Below are 25970 nucleotides of genomic sequence, written 5' to 3' on the forward strand. Positions count from 1 at the left end.
TATTTTGTATTATCGTTATTTTTATTGTATTATATAATATCTTTATAACATAAAGAAAATGCAAAATAAACTTTGTGTAAGTATGCTTGGGGTTTGTTTACATTGGTAAGTTTGGATGTTTGTTTACATTAGGGTTGGATGTTTGTTTACATTAGGGTTGGATGTTTGTTTACATTAGGGTTGGGTGTTTGTTTTACATTAGGGTTGGATGTTTGTTTACATTAGGGTTGGATGTTTGTTTACATTAGGTTTGGAGATTTGTTTACATTAGGTTTGGAGATTTTTTACCTTCGTGGATTGGAGGTTTGTTTACCTTCGTGAATTGGAGGTTTGTTTACATTTGTAGGATTGGAGGTTTGTTTACATTTGTAGGATTGGAGGTTTGTTTACATTTGTAGGATTGGAGGTTTGTTTACATTTGGAGGTTTGTCTACATTTGGAGGTTTGTCTACATTTGGAGGTTTGTCTACATTGGAGGTTTGTCTACATTGGAGGTTTGTCTACATTGGAGGTTTGTCTACATTGGAGGTTTGTCTACATTTGGAGGTTTGAAGGTTTTTCTATATAAGTATATTTGAAGATTTGTTTACATCAGTAAGCATGTAGATTTATTTACATTGGTATTTTGTGGGGTTTGTTTACATCGGCATTTGTTATGATCTTATAGAGAGATTCCATTGTAAGCCCACCACACACGCTACAGTCAGATTGCACGATCTCCTTTAGATCTAGCAACAGCTGAGTTGGTTTTCATATTACAGAATTATGGTGACTCTAAAGTTGACGGTACGGTCCGATTGTAACATGTATGGTGACGTGTTCGCTATCCATTCTATACCATCTACAAAGCTCAGTGAATGCTGTATACTCTATTGTAGTACATTATATCCGGCATGAAACGTTTCCCATCGCAGTGCGTTTTCTGATTCGTTTATTCTGAATATCTATGATGTCTATGTAATATATATAGTGTGTGTATAGCATGTCATATGATGTGTATATGGTGATGGGAAACATGATTTATGACGCCCTGCAGAATGTATTCATGTTGTGTGTTAATATATTCCCATCATGTGTTCATCGTATTCCTATCATGTGTTTCCAATTGAAGCGGGTCGGACGCTTTTCTTAAAAAAAAAAAAAAAAAAGATGCAGTTAAAGTCGGTGCACTTCCCTGTGCTGCTACGTGTAAATGAGCCGTACCTCGATTTCTCCGGAGGCTGTCTCCTGATTGGTTTGCCTTGTCCTCGCGCCCATCATTGAAGTGATATTGAACCCTCAGCAATTTCTAGTTTAACACATTAAACACAATAAGGCTACTTTCATACTGATCCACCACAATGTGCGTTTTTCCGCGTTTTTACAACACTTTTGCCGCACTTTATTTCAGGTACTTATATAGCGCCGTCAGTGTACGCAGCGCTTTACATATATATTGTACATTCACATCAGTCCCTAACCCTCAAGGGGCGTACAATCTAAGGTCCCTAACTCACATTCATATATACACATACTAGGGACAATTTAGACAGGAGCCAATTCACCTACCAGCATGTCTTTGGAGTGTGGGAGGAAACCGGAGTACCCGGAGGAAACCAACACAGGCACAGGGAGAACGTGCAAGTTCCAGGCAGGTGGTGCCGTGGTTGGGATTCGAACCAACGACCCGAGTACTGCCAGGGGGAAGTGCTAACCACTTAGCCACTGTGCTGCCGTTTGAGGCCTTTTTTAAAGGACACGTGACTTAATAACTGCAGCAAAAACGCGCTTCTGAGGCATTTTTGAGGCGTTTTCCATTGGTTTCAATTTAGGTTTTTTTTTAACCACATCCCGTCTGGCCCATGTATATAAATGGCCAGACAGGAGCAATGCAGGAGCGGATTGCCGTTCATAAATGGCGCTTGCCGTTTTAGCCTGTGTGCACTCTCTGGGAGTGCGCGGTACCGCGATCCGGTGCCAGATGTGTCCGGAGATCCCGATCATGTGATCACTGATTGGCCAATCAGGGATCACATGAATAGTAAGCAAGATGTCACTTCTGACATTGCTTACTACGTGTGAAATCTGTGAATGATCACAGAGGTCACATGGTACAAAGCTATTCACAACAGCCTTGTACCATGTGACAAGCTGTGACCAATCACAGCTCTCACAGTATTTCTCAATGGTTGCGGGAATGCAGCCAGAGAGGAGAAATGATTGTTTTTACATCCTTTATGGGTGTAAAGCAATCAGTGTAAAAAAAAATCTTCATCACTCCCCACAAGTAGTGCAGTGTCACCATGGTGACCCTGTACTGCTAGGGTGACAGTATGTAAAAAAAAATGTAAAAAGTTTAAAAATTTTACAGACTTTAGGCTCTTTCCCACTTGACTTAATTTCTAACTCTTGCCAATCGCCCCTATAGCGTTTAACAAGCGTTAGGCGTTTGTGAAGCGTTTTTTAACGCTCCTCAAATGCTCCCAAAATGCCCTATGCGCGGTTTTGAGGCAGTTGATAGGCGTTTGCCAAGCGTTAAAACCGCACCACAAATAACTATAATGCAGTTTAAATGGTCTTAACGCTCCGCAAATGCCTCGCAACCAGGGGCGGACTGACTATTCGGGAACTCAGGCACTGCCCGGGGTCAGTAGGGGGCCCCATGAGATGCCCCTGGTACCTTTTTCATAGGCTTTTTTGGGTGTGGTTTGAGGACACGGGCCCCATGATCCCCTATTGCCCGGGGGCCCCATGAGTTGTCAGACCGCCCCTGCTTGCAACCGCACCGCAAACACCGGCCAGGCGTTTGCAGAGCGGCACCATAGACTTGAATGGGAGGCTTCAGCTCCTCCTGATTCGACCAGAGGCGTCTGTTTTACTGCGACGCTAACGCTTCCACGTGAACAGCACTGTGCGCTGCCATGTGCAGAATTTTCAGGGGCGTTTGAGAAGCGTTAAAAACGCTTCCCAAACGCCTGTCTGAAGCCTGCTGACAAAGCTAGTGTGAACGTAGCCTTATGGGTGTAAAAGCAATCAGTGTACAGAAAAAAAAAATCTTCATCACCCCCCAAACATAGTACAGTGTCACTATGGTGACACGGTACTGCTAGGGTGACAGTATGTTAAAAAAAATAAAAACAAATATAAAAAAAAAAAAAAAGTTTAAAAAATGATACTTTGATTGTTAACCAATTTGGGTTATTTTTTTTACTAAAAAGATAACTGAATACATTTTGGCCAAGATTTATGAAGAAAGATTATTTGCAAAAATTCTATAAGAAAAACACTTTTTTAAAACAATTTTTGGACTTTTTCATTTATATAGCAAACAAAAATAAAAATCCCAGTGGTGAATAAATACCACCAAAATAAAGTTGTATCTGTCTCAAAAAAATGCTAAAAATTGATATGGGTACAGTGTTGCATGACCGCGCAATTGTCATTCAAAGTGTGACAGCGTTGAAAGTGGAAAATTGGCCCGGACAGGAAGGGGGTGAAAGTGTCCGGACTGGAAGGGGGTGAAAGTGTCCGGACTGGAAGGGGGTGAAAGTGTCCGGACTGGAAGGGGGGGAAAGTGTCCGGACTGGAAGGGGGGGAAAGTGTCCGGACTGGAAGGGGGGGGAAAGTGTCCGGACTGGAAGGGGGGGGAAAGTGTCCGGACTGGAAGGGGGGGGAAAGTGTCCGGACTGGAAGGGGGGGGGGGGAAGTGTCCGGACTGGAAGGGGGGGGGGGAAGTGTCCGGACTGGAAGGGGGGGGGGGGAAGTGTCCGGACTGGAAGGGGGGGGGGGGAAGTGTCCGGACTGGAAGGGGTTAACTGAACAAGCATGCTCCAAAGATGCTGCAAGTAGCAGTTTTCAGGCTATTTTCACACTGAAGAGTTTTTAAAGCGCTTTGAATTAAAAAAAAAAAAAAAAAAAAAGCTGAAACGCTCAAGAAGAATGCTTTCTTATGTATGTCTATGTATGATTTTACACTGGGGTGTTGCACTTTTGTTGTGGTGTAAAAACACCTGCTTGCAGCATCTTTGGAGCATGTTTGTTCAATTAAAAAAAAAAAAAAGTCCCCAAAACGCCTCTTCCCATTGAAATCGATGGAAAACACCTCAAAAACTCAGAAGCGGTTTTGGTGCAGTTTTTAAGTCGTATGTCCTTTAAAAAAACTGTTCAGAAAGCGCGGCATATGCATTTTTGCCATTTTTGTGGCAGATCAGTGTGAAAGTAGCCTTACACCACGATGGAAGTACAATGCCCCAGTGTGAAAACATACATAGACATACACCATATTGCCAAAAGTATTGGCCCCGCCCTCCCAATCATGTGATTCAGGTGTTCCAATCCCCTCCATATCATGTGATTCAGGTGTTCCAATCCCCTCCATGGACACAGGTGTATACAATCAAGCCCTTAGGCATGCAGACTGCTTCTACAAACATTGGTGAAAGAATGGGTCGCTCTCAGGAGCTCAGTGACTCCAAGCGTGGTCCCGTGATAGGTTGTCACCTGCGCAATAAGTCCATCCGTGACATTTCCTGGCTACTAAATATTCCACGCTCAACTGTTAGTGGGACTATAACAAAGTGGAAGCAACTGGGAACAACAGCAACTCAGCCACCAAGTGGTAGGCCATGTCACATGACAGAGCGGGGTCAGCGCATGCTGAAGCGCACAGTGCGCAGAAGTCGCCAACTGTCTGCAGAGTCAAGAGCAAAATACCTCCAAACTTGGTGTGGCCTTCAGATGAGCCCAACAACAGTGTGTAGAGAGCTTCATGGAATGGGTTTCCATGGCTGAGCAGCTGCATCCCAGCCTTCCATCACCAAGTGCAATGCAAAGCGTCGGATGCCGTGGTGTAAAGCACGCCGCCACTGGACTCTAGAGCTGTGGAGATGTGTTCTCTGGAGTGACCAATCACACTTCTCTGTATGGCAATCCGATGGACATGTCTGGGTTTGGCGGTTGCCAGGAGAACAGTACTTGCCTGACTGCATTGTGACAAGTGTAAAGTTTGGTGGAGGGGGATTATGGTGTGGGGTTGTTTTTCAGGGGTTGGGCTTGGCCCTCTAGTTCCAGTGAAGTGAAATCTCATAAAGCATCAGCATACCAAGACATTTTGGACAATTTCATGCTCCCAATTTTGTGGGAGGAGTTTGGGGATGGCCCCTTCCTGTTCCAACATGACTGCACACCAGTGCACAAAGCAAGGTCCATAAAGACATGGAGGAGCCAGTTTGGGGTGGAGGAACTTGACTGTCCTGCACAGAGTCCTGACCTCAACCCCAGAGAACACCTTTGGGATGAATTAGAGCGGAGACTGTGAGCCAGGCCTCCTCCCCCGACATCAGTGCCTGACCTCACAAATGTGCTTCTGGAAGAATGGTCCAACCTTCCCATAGACACCCTCCTAAACCTTGTGGACGCCCTTCCCAGAAGAGTTGAAGCTGTTATAGCTGCAAAGGGCGGGGCCAACTCAATATTGAACCCTACGGAGTAAGACTGGGATGCCATTAAAGTTCATGTGCGTGGAAAGGCCGGCCGACCAATACTTTGTATAGTATACATGGAGAAGCATTTTTCTTGATTTTTTTCAGGCTTTTTTTTTTTAAAACACAAAAGTACTTCAAAAACTCTTCAGTGTGAAAGTAGCCTAAATTAAACATCCCCAGTAAACCATTTGTTAAAATTCCTATTCCAGTATATTCAGTTTACAACTTTAATCCCGCTCTCTCGGTGCTCCTTCCCTGAACTTTCAGACTTCACAGGAAAGAATTACCATACACAGTGCAGTCTGGAGCTAGTCAGTTTAGAAAAGGGAGGGGGAGGGGAGTGTCTTGCCATCCTAGTCTATGGGGTTGTGTGTAGGGAGACGCAGCTCTAGTCCCTGCATACAAGGGTGACTCCAGAGGACGCTGCAAGAGCAAGGAGCCACCCTGAAACAGGAAACCTGGGGTGGAGGTTGTGGCAGCGGATTAACCCGGAACATAGGCAAGGATTAAAAGATAAAGAAGCTGCATCTCCGTGATTAAATCTGCTGCTGAAGGAGGATGAAATGTCACTTTAACATCTTGCATTGTCCAATAGTGGCAGCACAGCTTGTATTTCAATATATAGTAAGTGCCCCAGATTTATCCTTCCCCAGGAGACCTTCTCCAGCAACCAATCAGGAATGGGTGCCTAAGACTTGCTTCACACTTCTACATCTGCATTTTCATGGGGTTTTCTTTTTTTTTTTTTTTTTTTAGTGATTTCTTGATGTGCACTTTGGGGGCCAAAAACTCGCATTGTCACCCGAAACCAGCACCTTAAGGCTCCGTTCACACCCATGTGTTTTTTAGTGCTTTTTGTAGAAACGCACTACAGTCCACGTAACATGGTTTCCTATGGAACATGTTCACATTTTAGATTTTTTTGGTGCTGATGCGTTTTTGGAAAGGGTCGAGGACTTTTTTTTAAAAGCAAAAAGCAGCGTTTTTGTTACAATAGAGTTCAGTGGAGAATCTGCTGAAATGCATTTGCATTTTTATTCTGCCCAGCAACAAAAAAAATTCCACTTTAACAAGAGAAAAAAAACCTCTCCCCGGACCCTGCATTCACTATATCTGCTCTCTCCGGACCCTGCATTCACTTTATCCGCTCTCCCCGGACCCTGCATTCACTATATCCGCTCTCCCTGGACCTTGCATTCACTATATCTGGTCTCCCCAGACCCTGCATTCACTATATCTGGTCTCCCCGGACCCTGCATTCACTATATCCGCTCTCCCCGGACCCTGCATTCACTATATCCGCTCTCCCCGGACCCTGCATTCACTATATCCGCTCTCCCCGGACCCTGCATTCACTATATCCGCTCTCCCCGGACCCTGCATTCACTATATCCGCTCTCCCCGGACCCTGCATTCACTATATCCGCTCTCCCCGGACCCTGCATTCACTATATCCGCTCTCCCCGGACCCTGCATTCACTATATCCGCTCTCCCCGGACCCTGCATTCACTATATCCGCTCTCCCCGGACCCTGCATTCACTATATCCGCTCTCCCCGGACCCTGCATTCACTATATCCGCTCTCCCCGGACCCTGCATTCACTATATCCGCTCTCCCCGGACCCTGCATCACTATATCCGCTCTCCCTGGACCCTTGCATTCACTATATCTGGTCTCCCCGGACCCTGCATTCACTATATCTGCTCTCCCCGGACCCTGCATTCACTATATCCGCTCTCCCCGGACCCTGCATTCACTATATCCGCTCTCCCCGGACCCTGCATTCACTATATCCGCTCTCCCCGGACCCTGCATTCACTATATCCGCTCTCCCCGGACCCTGCATTCACTATATCCGCTCTCCCCGGACCCTGCATTCACTATATCCGCTCTCCCCGGACCCTGCATTCACTATATCCGCTCTCCCCGGACCCTGCATTCACTATATCCGCTCTCCCCGGACCCTGCATTCACTATATCCGCTCTCCCCGGACCCTGCATTCACTATATCCGCTCTCCCCGGACCCTGCATTCACTATATCCGCTCTCCCCGGACCCTGCATTCACTATATCCGCTCTCCCCGGACCCTGCATTCACTATATCCGCTCTCCCCGGACCCTGCATTCACTATATCCGCTCTCCCCGGACCCTGCATTCACTATATCCGCTCTCCCCGGACCCTGCATTCACTATATCCGCTCTCCCCGGACCCTGCATTCACTATATCCGCTCTCCCCGGACCCTGCATTCACTATATCCGCTCTCCCCGGACCCTGCATTCACTATAGCCGCTCTCCCCGGACCCTGCATTCACTATAGCCGCTCTCCCCGGACCCTGCATTCACTATAGCCGCTCTCCCCGGACCCTGCATTCACTATAGCCGCTCTCCCCGGACCCTGCATTCACTATAGCCGCTCTCCCCGGACCCTGCATTCACTATAGCCGCTCTCCCCGGACCCTGCATTCACTATAGCCGCTCTCCCCGGACCCTGCATTCACTATAGCCGCTCTCCCCGGACCCTGCATTCACTATAGCCGCTCTCCCCGGACCCTGCATTCACTATAGCCGCTCTCCCCGGACCCTGCATTCACTATAGCCGCTCTCCCCGGACCCTGCATTCACTATAGCCGCTCTCCCCGGACCCTGCATTCACTATAGCCGCTCTCCCCGGACCCTGCATTCACTATAGCCGCTCTCCCCGGACCCTGCATTCACTATAGCCGCTCTCCCCGGACCCTGCATTCACTATAGCCGCTCTCCCCGGACCCTGCATTCACTATAGCCGCTCTCCCCGGACCCTGCATTCACTATAGCCGCTCTCCCCGGACCCTGCATTCACTATAGCCGCTCTCCCCGGACCCTGCATTCACTATAGCCGCTCTCCCCGGACCCTGCATTCACTATAGCCGCTCTCCCCGGACCCTGCATTCACTATAGCCGCTCTCCCCGGACCCTGCATTCACTATAGCCGCTCTCCCCGGACCCTGCATTCACTATAGCCGCTCTCCCCGGACCCTGCATTCACTATAGCCGCTCTCCCCGGACCCTGCATTCACTATAGCCGCTCTCCCCGGACCCTGCATTCACTATAGCCGCTCTCCCCGGACCCTGCATTCACTATAGCCGCTCTCCCCGGACCCTGCATTCACTATAGCCGCTCTCCCCGGACCCTGCATTCACTATAGCCGCTCTCCCCGGACCCTGCATTCACTATAGCCGCTCTCCCCGGACCCTGCATTCACTATAGCCGCTCTCCCCGGACCCTGCATTCACTATAGCCGCTCTCCCCGGACCCTGCATTCACTATAGCCGCTCTCCCCGGACCCTGCATTCACTATAGCCGCTCTCCCCGGACCCTGCATTCACTATAGCCGCTCTCCCCGGACCCTGCATTCACTATAGCCGCTCTCCCCGGACCCTGCATTCACTATAGCCGCTCTCCCCGGACCCTGCATTCACTATAGCCGCTCTCCCCGGACCCTGCATTCACTATAGCCGCTCTCCCCGGACCCTGCATTCACTATAGCCGCTCTCCCCGGACCCTGCATTCACTATAGCCGCTCTCCCCGGACCCTGCATTCACTATAGCCGCTCTCCCCGGACCCTGCATTCACTATAGCCGCTCTCCCCGGACCCTGCATTCACTATAGCCGCTCTCCCCGGACCCTGCATTCACTATAGCCGCTCTCCCCGGACCCTGCATTCACTATAGCCGCTCTCCCCGGACCCTGCATTCACTATAGCCGCTCTCCCCGGACCCTGCATTCACTATAGCCGCTCTCCCCGGACCCTGCATTCACTATAGCCGCTCTCCCCGGACCCTGCATTCACTATAGCCGCTCTCCCCGGACCCTGCATTCACTATAGCCGCTCTCCCCGGACCCTGCATTCACTATAGCCGCTCTCCCCGGACCCTGCATTCACTATAGCCGCTCTCCCCGGACCCTGCATTCACTATAGCCGCTCTCCCCGGACCCTGCATTCACTATAGCCGCTCTCCCCGGACCCTGCATTCACTATAGCCGCTCTCCCCGGACCCTGCATTCACTATAGCCGCTCTCCCCGGACCCTGCATTCACTATAGCCGCTCTCCCCGGACCCTGCATTCACTATAGCCGCTCTCCCCGGACCCTGCATTCACTATAGCCGCTCTCCCCGGACCCTGCATTCACTATAGCCGCTCTCCCCGGACCCTGCATTCACTATAGCCGCTCTCCCCGGACCCTGCATTCACTATAGCCGCTCTCCCCGGACCCTGCATTCACTATAGCCGCTCTCCCCGGACCCTGCATTCACTATAGCCGCTCTCCCCGGACCCTGCATTCACTATAGCCGCTCTCCCCGGACCCTGCATTCACTATAGCCGCTCTCCCCGGACCCTGCATTCACTATAGCCGCTCTCCCCGGACCCTGCATTCACTATAGCCGCTCTCCCCGGACCCTGCATTCACTATAGCCGCTCTCCCCGGACCCTGCATTCACTATAGCCGCTCTCCCCGGACCCTGCATTCACTATAGCCGCTCTCCCCGGACCCTGCATTCACTATAGCCGCTCTCCCCGGACCCTGCATTCACTATAGCCGCTCTCCCCGGACCCCGCATTCACTATAGCCGCTCTCCCCGGACCCCGCATTCACTATAGCCGCTCTCCCCGGACCCCGCATTCACTATAGCCGCTCTCCCCGGACCCCGCATTCACTATAGCCGCTCTCCCCGGACCCCGCATTCACTATAGCCGCTCTCCCCGGACCCCGCATTCACTATAGCCGCTCTCCCCGGACCCCGCATTCACTATAGCCGCTCTCCCCGGACCCCGCATTCACTATAGCCGCTCTCCCCGGACCCCGCATTCACTATAGCCGCTCTCCCCGGACCCCGCATTCACTATAGCCGCTCTCCCCGGACCCCGCATTCACTATAGCCGCTCTCCCCGGACCCCGCATTCACTATAGCCGCTCTCCCCGGACCCCGCATTCACTATAGCCGCTCTCCCCGGACCCCGCATTCACTATAGCCGCTCTCCCCGGACCCCGCATTCACTATAGCCGCTCTCCCCGGACCCCGCATTCACTATAGCCGCTCTCCCCGGACCCCGCATTCACTATAGCCGCTCTCCCCGGACCCCGCATTCACTATAGCCGCTCTCCCCGGACCCTGCATTCACTATAGCCGCTCTCCCCGGACCCTGCATTTACTATATCTGGTCTCCCACACACATGGAAATGCAATTATTTTAGTAAATATAAACTGCTAAATACCTTTACTCATCAGCAGTATATGGCAGTCATGTGACTTCTATCAGGGCCCGGCAGAGCACTAGTTAAAGCTTGAAGGAGGAGTTTTAATTTTCCTCTAGGAGGATGCAGAACCCCTGACCTCTGTCGGGACCATGCTGTTTGGCCCTGGGCTGATCACATGCACTCTCCCAAGAAAAAAAAAAACCCTCTCTAGAAACAGACACCAAACTGAGCACATGCAACTTGCCCTCCAGGCTCTGTTCTATCAGCAAATGGATTGATGACAGTAGAAGAAGGGGAGGATCAGAGAAGACCGGATCAAACAGCCTTTGTACACAATGCTGAGTATTAACCCCTTAGGTTCCACAGTGAGCATAACAAGCATGCTTTACTGCATCTACAGACTGATTGTACTGTGGTGGGTTTAGTGACACTTTAAAGCCCACCTTTCTTGCCGCCACATAAATGCATTTTGCAGTCAGCAGGTGGTTAAGCATTGCAAGGATAGAAGCAAAAAAAGTGGCATGAAGACTGAAATGCCTTTTGGAAGACCACATTGATCACGTTGAAGCTAAAAGTCTAGCATTTGGTCATGTGATCTGTTAAAGGGTAAGATGGGGATATAGATTGTTGCTCCTTTCAGCACTAATGGTGTGTGGGGTTAGACTATTAGTAGAGGGCGGGGGTCTCCAAACTTTTCAAACAAAGGGCCATTTTACTGTCCCTAAGACTTTATGGGCCGGATTGTGGCCAGTGGGGGTAAAAAAATGTCTTGGGCCCAGCATCAATGAGAATATAACATGGCTTCAGGGCTGCTGGTCAGTAGTAGTGCCTCATCATTGTCATTAGTAAGAGAAATAATAACCCATCATTGGTGTCAGTGGAAGAGAAATGGTGCCCCATCATTGGTGTCAGTGGAAGAGAAATGGTGCCCCATCATTGGGGTCAGTGGAAGAGAGATGGTGCCCCATCATTGGGGTCAGTGGAAGAGAAATGGTGCCCCATCATTGGGGTCAGTGGAAGAGAGATGGTGCCCCATCATTGGTGGCAGTGGAAGAGAGATGGTGCCCCATCATTGGTGTCAGTGAAAGAGAAATAGTGCCCCATCATTGGTGTCAGTGGAAGAGAAATGGTGCCCCATGATTGGTGTCAGTGGGGGGAATAGTGCCCCATCATTGGTGTCAGTGAAAGAGAAATAGTGCCCCATCATTGGTGTCATTGGAAGAGAAATGGTGTCCCATCATTGGTGTCAGTGGAAGAGAAATAGTACACCATCATTGGTGTCAGTGGAAGAGAAATAGTACACCATCATTGGTGTCAGTGGAAGAGAAATAGTACACCATCATTGGTGTCAGTGGAAGAGAAATAGTACACCATCATTGGTGTCTGTGGAAGAGTAATAATGCTCCATCATTGGTGTCAGGGGAAAAGAAATAGTACCCCATCATTGGTGTCAGGGGAGGATAAATAGTGCCCCATCATTGGTGTCAGTGGAAGAGATATAGTGCCCCATCATTGGTGTCAGTGGAAGAGAAATAGTGCCCCATCATTGGTGTCAGTGGAAGAGATATAGTGCCCCATCATTGGTGTCAGTGGAAGAGATATAGTGCCCCATCATTGGTGTCAGTGGAAGAGAAATAGTGCCCCATCATTGGTGTCAGTGGAAGAGATATAGTGCCCCATCATTGGTGTCACTGGAAGAGAAATAGTGCCCCATCATTGGTGTCAGTGGAAGAGATATAGTGCCCCATCATTGGTGTCAGTGAAAGAGATATAGTGCCCCATCATTGGTGTCAGTGGAAGAGAAATAGTGCCCTATTGGTGTTAGTGGGAGGAATAGTACCTTATATTATTGGAAGGAATAGTGTTTCAAGGGCCGGATAAGGGCTAGCAAAGGGTCGCATCTGGCCCTCGGTCCACAGTTAGGAGATCCCTGGTATAGGCTATGAGTTAAGTGCCCGGCACTAGAGGGTGCCTGCAGCAGGGGTTTCTCCAGGAAAGTAATTTCAGACCTTTGTTGATCCTAAAGTAGATATAAACCTCAAACATGAAACATGAACAAAGCATATCCCTCTATAATGTGTACTTGTTCAATCCAGAGCATTTGGTGTCATTTCTCTTTGCTGCCTCTTTCCTCTGCTATCTGCATTCAATCACTTTTAACAAGTTTTTCTGACACCAAGAGATAAAAAGGTGACAGTGGAGGGATCTCCAGCGTACAGCCTATGATTGGCAGCCTCAGCTCTGTTCCTGTGTGCTGTGTGAATCCGCTGTCAAGGAGTTCTGCAGAGTGTAACTTCAGCTCCCACCCCCTGCTTTCTTAAAGTTCAGGCAAGCTGTATAAATTCTGCTCTTTGAATGGATGTAGAGAAGACGGCAGATAATCAGGTACAACTTATATAGGAGGATTTGTTTCATCTGTGTATCACCTGAGCATAGTCACTTCACTGGGCATATGTAATGTTTCCAACTCCTTTTTTCAGCCATTCTACCAAGGTAAGTTTGTATCTCCGTATCCATCTGTGTTCGGACTCCCTCTCCATACACTGTGATGTGATCCAGTTGTTGGCTCATTGGTGGAGAATCCTTGCGGTCAGTTTTACGTTTCAGCAGATTGCTGTTTAGTAAATTATTGCTTTATAGAAACTTGCGCAGAAAATAACAATTATGGAAAATAAAACATTCATTGTAGCTTTGTGGATCAGCGTTGGCAAGGAGTAATATATGGTAAACCTCAGCAACCAATCAGAAGTCATTTTTTTCCCCTCTCTGACCCAATTGTTGGGATGATCTCATATTAGCGAGATTTATAGCGTGTTATTAATGTCGTGTTTTCTGTCTTCGCTGCACATCTGTGAAAGGTCTAAGGCGTGTAAGATGATTGTATTTGACTCTGCGGTAGAAGGTTTGCTGTTAGGAGGTTTGATGAAAGAAGATCTGAAAATTAATTAATTTCTCTGTTGATTATTTCATGTTGACATTATACACCACTTTGTGAAAATAGCGCCACTGTTACAGCAAACATAGCGCCCATTTGCAGCAAACGCCGTCTTACAGTGAATGGTAGGAAGGGGCGTCCTGAGCGCTGTCCATTGTGCTGATGGCACCAGATGGGTTCATTTTTATTTCCTGGATAATTGGAAAATTGTTAGGCTGGCCATAGACTATGCAATTTTCTTTCCTTCAACTATGGCCGGGTGTTCGGGTGTGCTGTGCCTCTCCAGCGGTGATACCTGTTCACTGCCTCTCTCCTGCCAGCTGAGAACCCTGCCAGCTGAGAACCCTGCCAGCGGTGACCCCGGTCCCCCCGCCCTCAGTGACCCCGGTCCCCCCGCCCTCAGTGACCCCGGTCCCCCCGCCCTCAGTGACCCCGGTCCCCCCGCCCTCAGTGACCCCAGTCCCCCCGCCCTGGCAGTGGTGGCCCCTGTCCCCCGCCCTCGGTGACCCCTGCCCCCCGCCCTCGGTGACCCCTGCCCTCAGTGACCGAGAACCCTGCCTACTAGCCGAGAACCCTGCCCTGGCAGCGGTGACCCCTGTCCCCCGCCCTCAGTGACCCCGGTCCCCCCGCCCTCAGTGACCCCGGTCCCCCCGCCCTCAGTGACCCCGGTCCCCCCGCCCTCAGTGACCCCGGTCCCCCCGCCCTCAGTGACCCCGGTCCCCCCGCACTGGCAGTGGTGGCCCCTGTCCTACTAGCCGAGAACCCTGCCCTGGCAGCTGTGACCCCTGCCCCCCGCCCTCGGTGACCCCTGCCCCCCGCCCTCGGTGACCCCTGCCCTCAGTGACCGAGAACCCTGCCTACTAGCCGAGAACCCTGCCCTGGCAGCGGTGACCCCTGTCCCCTGCCCTCAGTGACGCCTGTCCCCTGCCCTCAGTGACGCCTGTCCCCTGCCCTCAGTGACGCCTGTCCCCTGCCCTCAGTGACGCCTGTCCCCTGCCCTCAGTGACGCCTGTCCCCTGCCCTCAGTGACGCCTGTCCCCTGCCCTCAGTGACGCCTGTCCCCTGCCCTCAGTGACGCCTGTCCCCCGCCCTCAGTGACGCCTGTCCCCTGTGACCCGGGAACCAGCAGCGGTGATCCCTGCACTTCCAGCCGAGAATCCTGTCCCAGCAGCGGTGACCCCTGTCCCCTGCCCTCAGTGACGCCTGTCCCCTGCCCTCAGTGACGCCTGTCCCCTGCCCTCAGTGACGCCTGTCCCCTGCCCTCAGTGACGCCTGTCCCCTGCCCTCAGTGACGCCTGTCCCCTGTGACCCGGGAACCAGCAGCGGTGACCCCTGCACTTCCAGCCGAGAATCCTGTCCCAGCAGCGGTGACCCCTGTCCCCTACCTTGGCACGGGTGACCCCCTGTCCCCCTGCCCTCAATGACCCCTGTCCTCAGCTTGTCCCCAGTGGACCTTCCATCCTTTGCCCTGCTGACTCCGTTCACCACCCTGGTCACCCCTGTAAACCGCCCTAAAAACCAATAGGCTCTGTACACTTCCCTATAGCTACCTGCAGTAATTCTCCCCCCAAAAAAAACAGGCTGTTTGTACTGAAGATGATAGACTGCTCCCTCAATGGATAGAATTTTCAGTCTATGGCCGGCTTTAGTTTTATCCACAATGGGCTAATGAGGTTTGCAAGGGCCTCTGGTTGGAAATGGGTGGAGTTCTCACTGGTAATGGTTTTGAAGCGATATTACACACACACCAGTTTTTCAAGCACTTTTTCAGCCACTGATTTAATCACTTACGGAGTATGCAGCTTTTTTATCTTTAACCCTTGACTATGTTTAATCTGTTGCCGTGACTGCTGCCACAAGTTTCCTATTTCAGGGTGGCTCCTTTCACTTGCAGCTCCCTGTGGAGCCACCCTTGTATGTAGAGACTAGAATGTCTCCCTACACTCTGTGCATCAATAGAAACATACAGCCCCATAGCTTAATATGGCAAGGTACACCTCTCTTCCGCCTCCATTCTCCAAACTAGCTGTAGACTACACTGTCCACTGTTAACCTTATGAAGACCAGAAGTTCAGGGAAGCAAAATGTATTTCCCAGGAAACTTGCCTTCTAGCCAGAAAAAAACCCACACTGTATACAATTTGCATTAAAAACAGAAGTTTTCGTTTCACATTTGTGGAAGCCTCACTGCTTCATCAAGGCCTCTCGTGCCATCCTAACCATAATCTGAAACCCTCCATGTTGGTGCATATATAGCAATGGATGAACTATTGGCATGTATACCTGGTGTGTGGGTAGGTAAAGCATTGGCGGCGGTAGTAAAGAGTCTAGTTGCAGTAAAACCTGTATTGAGCAGCCACCTCTGCGGGAGGATGCCGCCTAGGGAAGCAACTCAAAGTTAAATGCAGTCAGTTGCAGCTGAGGAGAGGTACCGACAGCGTCTGTTTCAGAGGATGAAGTGCAGCCTGGCCAGTCCCAAGAGGTCAGGCTGCTTTCCAGGATAGTGAGTCTCTAGCCCAGCAATGGGCAAACTACGGCCCGGCGGACCTTTTAATCCGTCCCGCGGAGCGTGCTACAAAAAAAAACAGCCAGGGCAGCGCGCTCAAATGCAATGATTGGCCAGTCTCGCTGCCACTCACATCCTGATAGCCAGTAATTGGCTGTCAGGATGTGTGTAGGCGGGGCAGCGTGACGAACGTGAGGGGAGCTAGGCTCCTCTCACAGTCCGCCCTGAAGACCGGAACGGCGCGGGAACACGGCGAGAAGAACGCGCGGAGCAAAGGTAAGTGAATTGACACAGGGGGGACTTGGCTTACTACTTGCTACTTACTACTACTATAGGGGGGATGAATTAATAGGGGGGATGAATTAATAGGGGGGATGAATTAATAGGGGGGATGAATTAATAGGGGGGATGAATTAATAGGGGGGATGAATTAATAGGGGGGATGAATTAATAGGGGGGATGAATTAATAGGGGGGATGAATTACTATATGGGGGATGAATTACTATATGGGGGATGAATTACTATGGGGGATGAATTACTATATGGGGGATGAATTACTATATGGGGGATGAATTACTATACTTACTATGGATGGCATGGTAGTGGCTGGGCTGGCCAGCAGCTAGTCCGGCCCCCGGGTCCAATATATGAACCCATTGCGGCCCTCAAGTCAAGTTTGCCCACCCCTGCTCTAGCCTGTCCCTTCTTGTCTAGAACATACCGCTAGTTCCGCTCCCTAACAAGTGGGGTGTCTCTCCCTAATCTAGCCACTCGGAAAAATGCACCCCAAAACCCGGGGGCACAGACTTTTATAGACCTTACTGACCCAAGATGGCTGCCAAGGGTTGTATAGCCATAGTGCAGCCAACTGGAATGCTGCTTCATTGACCCAGGAAACTAGAGAAACTGTGTTTCCCCTGGACTTCCTCTCTAGGTTGTGGTACCACGCCGGGTCAAGCGATACCTGCAGGAGAGAAAGCAGACTTCACCTGCCTACAGGCACAGCCATTCCTCCTTCAATGCACAAGGACAAACCTTTGGCCCAGTGAGCTAAATGAAAATGGCAACTTCCACAGCCTGCACACTGCTGGAGAGGCCTGAGGGACACATTGAAGCCTTCAGTTGTCATTGTGCTGTGCCGGGTTTCTGGTGTGTCCCTTTTAAGGAAGAATTCTCCAGGCATACCTCACCTTCATTTATCTATTGCTATATATGCTCCAACATGGAGACTTTCATACATTAGGACCACGCTATACCAATGGGTCTCGACGGGGTAGTGAAAGCTTCCACATGTATCTGCAAATGTTCTGCAACTAAAATCTTTTTTTTTTTTTTTTAAGCCAAATTCTTAGTGATTTTGTTTTCCTTCCAGGTACGTTTGCTCGGAAATGTTTTCTTTGCTCTTTGCGAAGCCCTTCCATGTGCACCTTACTCTAAAAGTGAGTTATAAATTTGGGAGGTCTCCAGTCTTTAGCAAAAATTTGAAGGCAGCTTTGAATCGGTGGATGTGAGAATATCTTAGTTGAGCAGTTTGTAGTTAAGTAGTTTAAAAGCTACATTCTCAGGAGTTGGCTTTTTTCTGTACTCTGCATCATACAACTTATGTTCAACAATCCATAGCTCCACTCAACTCGTCCCTCTTATACATGGACAGTCCGGGGGGGCTGGCCACTACTATCCATCCATCTTACAGTATTGCTGTGAATGTCCATATTGAAGGATGGAACCACACATGCAGTGTTGGATGGAGGCACCTAATGTTCCTGGTAATGTGTTGAATACCGGGGAGTCTGTTGGGAGAGTCTGTTGGGAGAGTCTGTTGGGAGAGTCTGTTGGGAGAGTCTGTTGGGAGAGTCTGTTGGGAGAGTCTGTTGGGAGAGTCTGTTGGGAGAGTCTGTTGGGAGAGTCTGTTGGGAGAGTCTGTTGGGAGAGTCTGTTGGGAGAGTCTGTTGGGAGAGTCTGTTGGGAGAGTCTGTTGGGAGAGTCTGTTGGGAGAGTCTGTTGGGAGAGTCTGTTGGGAGAGTCTGTTGGGAGAGTCTGTTGGGAGAGTCTGTTGGGAGAGTCTGTTGGGAGAGTCTGTTGGGAGAGTCTGTTGGGAGAGTCTGTTGGGAGAGTCTGTTGGGAGAGTCTGTTGGGAGAGTCTGTTGGGAGAGTCTGTTGGGAGAGTCTGTTGGGAGAGTCTGTTGGGAGAGTCTGTTGGGAGAGTCTGTTGGGAGAGTCTGTTGGGAGAGTCTGTTGGGAGAGTCTGTTGGGAGAGTCTGTTGGGAGAGTCTGTTGGATTTTATGATGTAGACATTGGAGGAAGGAAGCATACATGTAGTGTTGGATTGGAGGCATCTTATATTCCTGGTAATGTGTTGAATACCAAAGAGTCTGTTGGAGTCTCTGTTGGAGTCTCTGTTGGAGTCTCTGTTGGAGTCTCTGTTGGAGTCTCTGTTGGAGTCTCTGTTGGAGTCTCTGTTGGAGTCTCTGTTGGAGTCTCTGTTGGAGTCTCTGTTGGAGTCTCTGTTGGAGTCTCTGTTGGAGTCTCTGTTGGAGTCTCTGTTGGAGTCTCTGTTGGAGTCTCTTGCACTTTGTGATGTAGACATTGGAGGAAAGAAGCACACATGCAGTGTTGAATGGAGGCACCTTATGTTCCTGGTAATGTGTTGAATGCCAGAGAGTCTGTTGGAGAGTCTGTTGGAGAGTCTGTTGGAGAGTCTGTTGGAGAGTCTGTTGGAGAGTCTGTTGGAGAGTCTGTTGGAGAGTCTGTTGGAGAGTCTGTTGGAGAGTCTGTTGGAGAGTCTGTTGGAGAGTCTGTTGGAGAGTCTGTTGGAGAGTCTGTTGGAGAGTCTGTTGGAGAGTCTGTTGGAGAGTCTGTTGGAGACTCTTGCATTTTATGATGTAGACATTGGAGGAAGGAAGCACACATGTAGTGTTGGATTGGAGGCATTTTATATTCCTGGTAATGTGTTGAATACCAAAGAGTCTGTTGGCGTCTCTGTTGGCGTCTCTGTTGGCGTCTCTGTTGGCGTCTCTTGCACTTTGTGATGTAGACAATAGAGGAAGGAAGCACACATGCAGTGTTGGATTGGAGGCATCTTATATTCCTGGTAATGTGTTGAATGCCAAAGAGTCTGTTGGCGTCTCTGTTGGCGTCTCTGTTGGCGTCTCTGTTGGCGTCTCTGTTGGCGTCTCTGTTGGCGTCTCTGTTGGCGTCTCTGTTGGCGTCTCTGTTGGCGTCTCTGTTGGCGTCTCTGTTGGCGTCTCTGTTGGCGTCTCTTGCACTTTGTGATGTAGACATTGGAGGAAGGACGCACACATGCAGTGTTGGATTGGAGGCATCTTATATTCTTTGTAATGTGTTGAATGCCAAAGGGTCTGCTGGAGTTTGCTGCCATGAATTAGAGCAAAGGTAGCAGATATGGGCCACCAGAGAGGTGAGTAAAATGACTCTTCTATTACAGGACAGGATTTATTAGATCCTGACAAGGTCAGTTTAAACTTTCCATTTTTAATGAATTGTGTATCAATGTTATCACTATATATCACTTACGTGATGTCCCATAGTGCTGCTACATAAATCCGAGCGCATGGCTTATGCTGCTGTGACATCAGATACATCCGTATTTGATCCTTCAACCATTAAATTGTGGTGAAAGGGTTAAGCTGTCCGGTGTATCGGTGGCTTTGTAAACAGTCATCAGTACGTACTGGTTTAAGTCTCCCAGGTGCGGGGTAGGTAATGTGATCAGAGCAAATCCAATATTCATTTAATGATGGTTTCCCTGCAGGTTACGGCTCCAGGAGTTTGTCACAGTTGCTGAATAGCATTTTTCAGACTTCTTATGAGCTTAAGCCTCCAACTTGGAATTTGTGATTATTATGTGAAATGTCAAATCTTGGACCTCCGAAAAAAAACTACAACCTGCGTCCAATCAATATTTAATTTAAAACTGTTCATTTTCCAGTCACACACCATTCTGATTTGTTTTGCAAAGGGTGGGGTTGGAAAGAGGGGATCAAATAATCCTGGTGTCTTGGGTATGAATTCTGCTGACATTGAAATCCATTTAGTGTTGTTTGACAGTGCTGTGCCGGAGAACGATAACCCTTCCCGTGCTAGGATGCTTTCAGTGCACACGGTTCTATGGATGAAACTTTCCATACTTAAAGGAACTTCACCCCCCACCAGGGTTAATTTTAACCCTTTCTTACCTTGTATGTAGTGCTGGGACAAGGTCTACCAGTGCCCAGCGCAAACAGGGGTGTAAGAACAGAGGAAACAGTCCTAAGCTGTCAGTGCACCTGTATGCAGAAGCTGGCAGTCGTGTGTACAGGATACTGGAGTGCTGCACTGACAGGAGAGGAACTGGAAGGAGAGAGAGTACAGTCCCACCTCCTCCCGGACACTTTTTGGGCTCGGCTGTGGGCTGTGCTCTCACCCCTCCTCCTTCAAGCAAGCACAGACACCTATACCGCCCATTGGTGCATATGTGCGGCATTTGGGTGTTAAAGCCCCACCCCTCTTTGCTGCTGCAGAAACAAGTTACATGGGCAACAAGAGGTTAAAGGACCAAATGGAAGTTGTCAGTGCTTTTTTCCCCCCCTTTACAGTGCTTTCATTTTGAAATCCATTTTGCAAATTAATTTTTCCAGATGAAATTAAAGATGACCATGAACAGCTTGACGTTAAGCCGAGTCCTGTGAATCTGCCAAATTCATGCTGTGGGTGGCCCTGTGACGCCCATCTCCAAAAGGGTGAAAAAAAGTCAGCCAAGTAGCTGCAGTCGCTGGTTGAGTATTCTGAAAGCTGTGGGTGCCAATTCACAGAATCCGATAGTCGGCGGCGAGAGGTTTATTCATTAGCACTGTGTGGGAGGAGTGAAATATTTGTGGAATCATGTCTGTTAAATGGAGGCATAGGTTTCCATTCAAGTATGGAGTACATTTACTGTACCCAGCATCCTCCAGGCAGCCACCTGACTCAAGTTTGATGGAGGTGTGGGCAGGATGGCAGTGTGAAGGTAGGATGTTGCACCCGGTAGTGCTATATCTCACTATATCCCCTCTCTCCGGACCCTGCGTTCACTAGATCTGGTCTCACGTGGACCCTGCGTTCACTAGATCTGGTCTCACGTGGACCCTGCGTTCACTAGATCTGGTCTCCCGTGGACCCCTGCGTTCACTAGATCTGGTCTCCCGTGGACCCTGCGTTCACTAGATCTGGTCTCCCGTGGACCCTGCGTTTACTAGATCTGGTCTCCCGTTGACCCTGCGTTCACTAGATATGGTCTCCCGCGGACCCTGCGTTCACTAGATCCGGTCTCCCGCGGACCCTGCGTTCACTAGATCCGCTCTCCCGCGGACCCTGCGTTCACTAGATCCGCTCTCCCGCGGACCCTGCGTTCACTAGATCCGCTCTCCCGCGGACCCTGCGTTCACTAGATCCGCTCTCCCGCGGACCCTGCGTTCACTAGATCCGCTCTCCCGCGGACCCTGCGTTCACTAGATCCGCTCTCCCGCGGACCCTGCGTTCACTAGATCCGCTCTCCCGCGGACCCTGCGTTCACTAGATCCGCTCTCCCGCGGACCCTGCGTTCACTAGATCCGCTCTCCCGCGGACCCTGCGTTCACTAGATCCGCTCTCCCGCGGACCCTGCGTTCACTAGATCCGCTCTCCCGCGGACCCTGCGTTCACTAGATCCGCTCTCCCGCGGACCCTGCGTTCACTAGATCCGCTCTCCCGCGGACCCTGCGTTCACTAGATCCGCTCTCCCGCGGACCCTGCGTTCACTAGATCCGCTCTCCCGCGGACCCTGCGTTCACTAGATCCGCTCTCCCGCGGACCCTGCGTTCACTAGATCCGCTCTCCCGCGGACCCTGCGTTCACTAGATCCGCTCTCCCGCGGACCCTGCGTTCACTAGATCCGCTCTCCCGCGGACCCTGCGTTCACTAGATCCGCTCTCCCGCGGACCCTGCGTTCACTAGATCCGCTCTCCCGCGGACCCTGCGTTCACTAGATCCGCTCTCCCGCGGACCCTGCGTTCACTAGATCCGCTCTCCCGCGGACCCTGCGTTCACTAGATCCGCTCTCCCGCGGACCCTGCGTTCACTAGATCCGCTCTCCCGCGGACCCTGCGTTCACTAGATCCGCTCTCCCGCGGACCCTGCGTTCACTAGATCCGCTCTCCCACAGTACACAGAACATGGAAATGCAAAAAATAAATAAAAAATTCTAAATACTTTTTCTCATCAGCGTTATATAGCAGTCTTGTGCCTTCTATCAGTGTCCAGCCATGCTTTGGCTAAAGCATGTAGGAGTTTTCATTCTCCCCTGATCGTTCTGTGAGGATGCAGGACCCCTGACCTGTGAACAGTACGGATTGGCCCTGTGCTGATCACATGCACTTTTCCAAGAAAAAAAAAAAAAACTCTTGCAATACACACCAAACTGAGCATCTGCAGCTTGCCTCCAAACCTCTGTTCTATCAGCAGATGGATTGGGGACAGTAGAAGGGGAGAATCAGAGACAACCAGATGAAACAGCCTTTTTTGTGGGCAGCACAGTGGCTAAATGGTTAGCTGTAAAGGGAATACAGCTGCCGGGGTCACTTTAACAGCCCTTCGCTCGCTGAAAAAATAAACTGTACCAAGAGCTGCAGCCAAGGAGTTGTAATAACCACTTGCTGACAGGACATTTTTATACAGAAGTTGGCCAGCAAGTGGTTAAAGCATTCAGAGTATTGAGCCCCAATACTTCTACTGCCCTCCCCCGTCCCCACTTACCTGCTACTAATCCGCAAAATGCCTGGATCCTCAGCAGACAACAAGAGCAGCAGAGGGATGACTTGTCTGTCTATGGATGCACACAGCTCGGCTCAGGGAAGAAGTACGCACAGAGGTCTCCTTAGAGCTAAGGAGACATCTGCACACAGGAAGCCAGAAAGAGAGGTTCTCGGATCCCCCGACTACAGGAGGAAAGGGATATTTCAGAAGAAAAGTACTAACATGTGGACCTCTTGTCCTAACCATCCTACTGCAGCACAGTGGCTAAGTGGTTAGCACTCCCACCTAACAGTACTCGGGTCATTGGTATGAATCCCAACCACAGCACCACCTGCCTGGAGTTTGCATGTTCTCCCTGTGCCTGCCTGGGTTTCCTCCGGGTACTCCGGTTTCCTCCCACACTCCAAAGACATGCTGGTAGGTGAATTGGCTCCTGTCTAAATTGTCCCTAGTATGTGTATGTATGAATGTGAGTTAGGGACCTTAGATTGTACGCCCCTTGAGGGTTAGGGACTGATGTGAATGTACAATATATATGTAAAGCGCGGCGTAAATTGATGATATATAAGTACCTGAAATAAATACATTTTTATACAATGTGGAGGATTAACCCCTTAGGTTGCACAGTGAGTATAACCAGCATGCTTTGCTGCATCTACAGCCTGATTGTACTGCTGCGGGTTTAGGGGAAATGGCTTGCATTTGATCAGTTTGGTCTCATGAGATTTGGATGCTTCTGACTTGCATTCACTTTCAGGGGAGGAGTGGAGGTAGGTTACATGCAGTAAAGGAAGACATGCTGTGTTTGCCAAAATGCAAGTGTACAAAACTCACTGTGATCCAAATCCAATTCGAACATTGAATTCCAGATCGTTTCAAACTGCTTTAGGACAGAAAAAAAACCTGTAGACAAGTACTTATGTAAATCTAATCATCAAAATCTCATAACACCCGCATTTCCTACACCCGTATTTTATTTTTTTTTATTCTCCAGCAGTCTTGTGGTCATGTTATGTTTCTGAGTCCCTTTTCTTCGCTGGCCAGCTTCTGATTGGTGCAGAGAATGGCGCCACGTAGTGATGTCAGTATTGTTCCCTGTAGCGCTCTCCCGGGAAGCTAGGGCAGCGTTATGACGTACCCCTGGGTGGCATGTCCTAGACATCCTGGGATCGCAGGAGGTGGGTTAAAGGACACTGGGCATCTTTAATGTGGAACTGCACTGCATATGAGCACCACCAGGGGCGGACTGACCATTTGGAAACTCGGCACTGCCTGGGGTCTGTAGGGGGCCCCATGAGAAGCCCCTGGTACCTTTTTCATAGGCGTTTTTGAGTTTTTGCAAGGACACAGGGGCCCCATGATCCCCTATTACCCGGGGGCCCTATGAGTTGTCAGTCTGCCCTTGAGCACCGCAAACCAAAAATGCTATTTAATTAATTTTTAATCTTAAAAGAAAACTCATCCCCCCCCCCCCCCATCCATCCATCCATGTCTCCATATTTTATTTTGCTGAGAATTCATTTTGAAAAACACTCCCTGGTATTTCTGGCAGTGGCCATCTTGAGTAAGGGCAGATGTTCCATGTAGTATTTACCGTATTTTACGCTCCATAAGACGCACCTAGGTTTTAGAGGTGGAAAACAAGAAAAAAAATATTCTGAACCAATAGACTGCAGACATAGTACAGGAGATGACCAGAGACTGCGGACACAGTACAGGAGATGACCAGAGACTGCGGACACAGTACAGGAGATGACCAGAGACTGCGGACACAGTACAGGAGATGACCAGAGACTGCGGACACAGTACAGGAGATGACCAAAGACTGCGGACACAGTACAGGAGATGACCAGAGACTGCAGACACAGTACAGGAGATGACCAGAGACTGCGGACACAGTACAGGAGATGACCAGAGACTGCGGACACAGTACAGGAGATGACCAGAGACTGCGGACACAGTACAGGAGATGACCAGAGACTGCGGACACAGTACAGGAGATGACCAGAGACTGCAGACAGTACAGGAGATGACCAGAGACTGCGGACACAGTACAGGGGATGACCAGAGAGTGCGGACACAGTACAGGGGATGACCAGAGAGTGCGGATACAGTACAGGAGATGACCAGAGACTGCGGACACAGTACAGGAGATGACCAGAGACTGCGGACACAGTACAGGAGATGACCAGAGATGACCAGAGACTGCAGACACAGTACAGGGGATGACCAGAGACTGCGTACACGGTACAGGAGATGACCAGAGACTACGTACACAGTACAGGAGATGACCAGAGACTGCGGACAGCACAGGGATGACCAGAGACTGCGGACACAGTACAGGAGATGACCAGGGACTGCGTACACAGTACAGGAGATGACCAGGGACTGCGTACACGGTGCAGGAGATGACCAGGGACTGCGGACACGGTGCAGGAGATGACCAGGGACTGCGGACACGGTGCAGGAGATGACCAGAGACTGCGGACACAGTACAGGAGATGACCAGAGACTGCGGACACAGTACAGGAGATGACCAGAGACTGCGGACACAGTACAGGAGATGACCAGAGACTGCGGACACAGTACAGGAGATGACCAAAGACTGCGGACACAGTACAGGAGATGACCAGAGACTGCGGACATAGTACAGGAGATGACCAGAGACTGCAGACACAGTACAGGAGATGACCAGAGACTGCGGACACAGTACAGGAGATGACCAGAGACTGCGGACACAGTACAGGAGATGACCAGAGACTGCGGACACAGTACAGGGGATGACCAGAGAGTGCGGACACAGTACAGGGGATGACCAGAGACTGCGGACACAGTACAGGAGATGACCAGAGACTGCGGACACAGTACAGGAGATGACCAGAGACTGCGGACACAGTACAGGAGATGACCAGAGACTGCAGACACAGTACAGGGGATGACCAGAGACTGCGTACACGGTACAGGAGATGACCAGAGACTACGTACACAGTACAGGAGATGACCAGGGACTGCGTACACAGTACAGGAGATGACCAGAGACTGCAGACACAGT

Source organism: Staurois parvus, unplaced genomic scaffold (assembly GCF_062004578.1).
Source record: "Staurois parvus isolate SC_StPar_1 unplaced genomic scaffold, SC_StPar_1.0 ptg000927l, whole genome shotgun sequence".
NCBI classification, from domain to species: Eukaryota; Metazoa; Chordata; class Amphibia; order Anura; family Ranidae; genus Staurois; species Staurois parvus.